The sequence below is a fragment of the Nicotiana tabacum genome, chromosome 10 (genome assembly GCF_000715075.1).
Source record: "Nicotiana tabacum cultivar K326 chromosome 10, ASM71507v2, whole genome shotgun sequence".
Lineage (NCBI taxonomy): Eukaryota > Viridiplantae > Streptophyta > Magnoliopsida > Solanales > Solanaceae > Nicotiana > Nicotiana tabacum.
In genome coordinates, this window is record NC_134089.1 from 157,324,346 (window position 1) to 157,326,705 (window position 2,360).

Sequence of the window (2,360 nt, forward strand, 5' to 3'; positions counted from 1 at the left end):
GTCGGGTAGGATAAGGTATTGGGTCTGGGGTATTTGGGTCATTTTAATTGGGTTGGGGTCTGATTTAATTAGGCTATAATTGAAATGAAAGTGGCTATTTGTTAAATACCCAATGTAAATTAATTAAAATAATTTACAAAAATAGCTGTTAATTATAAAAATGAATTTCATGCGTAGAAAACAATTTTAAAATGTATATTTAGTAATTAAAAAAATTACACATGATTAATTTCTGGATGAAAATAGTACAAAATCATATGATTGGGCTATAATTGCAAAGTTATTGCAATTATAGCCAAAAGGTGTCAATTTGGCTAATTATGAAATAATTTGGTCTTAATAGGACCAAATATAATACATTACATCAAGAAATGCTTTTGAAATAATTTGTGAGGTAATTTTGTAATTATTTCTCAGAAATAAAATGCTGGATAAATTAATAAAAATATAGGAAAATTGTGGGAAAATATCAATTGCTAATCAATGCATGATTTTGAAGACATATATGCAATTTGAAATATTTTTTGGAAAAATTTGGGTATCAACAAGGGGAGTGCTAAAACAAAGATAGAAAAGAATGAGGAATGAGTTGGGAGAATCTTCCACTAAAAAGGTGCCATGAGACCCTAACAAACACATAATATTGATATAATGCTCAAAGTGAGCGAGGGCTATGATCAATTTCCTAATAATGAGTTCAATTGTGCTACATTGTTAAATAGATTGAAGGTGTTAAAGGTTCCGGAACTTGTCATAGGAACTAGGGAAAAGACTCACTTAAAGTATGTATGGCTAACCTTCTTCTTCTTAGCGTTGAACTCTTGGTGTCCGAATAATAGGCGTAAGTTCCGAGTTAATCATATTAGATGAATTGACTTAATGTGTTGGGTTGAAAGATTTATGTTCCATAATTGTTCTAAGTGTTTACGTTGAAATCATGCTATTTGAAAATGTGATTATGTTCTCCAAGATTTTTCATTCCTTATGTGCGCATGCCTTATATGATAGCATTTATTGACAAGGATGATGATGTTACTTGAACAAATAAAAAGGAAAAGACTTGAATTATAAAATATGTCCAAGTACCAAAAACTACTTAATAAATGGGGCTGTATGTGACATGTAATGGAAGATGGAAAGAAATGAGAATTAAATGAATATTTGAAAGAGCTTATGTCCCAAGTGAGATGGCTTAGCCGATCGGGCCGAGATCAGATGCCATGTTGTACACATGGTGGTATTTATGTTGGATTTCTGATTATCATTTTGAATTTGGATATATCTCACTTGGGATGGCTTAGCCGGTCGGGCCGAGACCGGAGTCCGTGTAATATCACGGTGGCATTATGAGTTGTGGCGCTTGGCACTAAAGATTATTAACCTAAAGAGATGGAAAGACTGACCGGACTATGTGATCCTTTTTTGGTGTTTCCTCGTAATCCTGTGAAGTACTTGTTGATTTTTATAACTGCCTTCTATTTGTTTCATTGTTCATCCTACTAAAATTTGTGTTTGTCTTACATACTAGTACTATTCGACAGTACTAACGTCCCTTTTGCCGGGGGCGCTACATCTTTGAATTTATATAGGTGGTTCCATCGCAGATAGCGCCGATCGCAGATAGTGGTGCTCTCTTTCTCTCCTCACAACAGTCTTGGTAAACCCCCATTTCTCCCAAGGGTTATGTAGTTCTTCTTTTGTATAAATTTCCACATTTTAAGGTATAGTCGGGGCCTTGTTGCCGGCATTATCAAGCTGATCTTTTGTATCCAAAGGCTCCGTAGACGTTTATGTGTGTCATGTATGGGTGTCGGGGTGGTCATTGGATCACGTTGTATTTTGAAACTCTATTCCACTAGATTGTTAACTGTATATACTTTTGAGGACTTAACCATGGCATATTGTGTTTAAGTAAAAATGAACTAGCAACGTTTACATATTTATATAACTGATCTCTCCCTTGTTTAACAAATGGTGATGCATTTCGTTTTCGGATTATGAATGAATCGGGTAGGAAAGGCTGGATAGGCTTGCTCGACCGGGTTCACTCGGTTGAGCGCCGGTCGCGCTTCGCGAGGTTGGGGCGTGACATTAATGGTCTAAAATTAATCCCAATTTTGGGCCAAATTTTAAAATAGATAATTGGGGAAAATAATTTAAATAAAAATAGTTAAATAAGATATAAAAATGCTATTTATGCAAATTAACACTTTAAAATAATAGTAGAAGATTACAAAGATGTAAGCTATTATTTTGACTTTGAATAAGATAACAAATGTAATACAATTGTAAAATACATGCTATTATTGCAAGATTGTACAAATAGCCTAAAAAATACTAATGTATTATATAAAATGAGG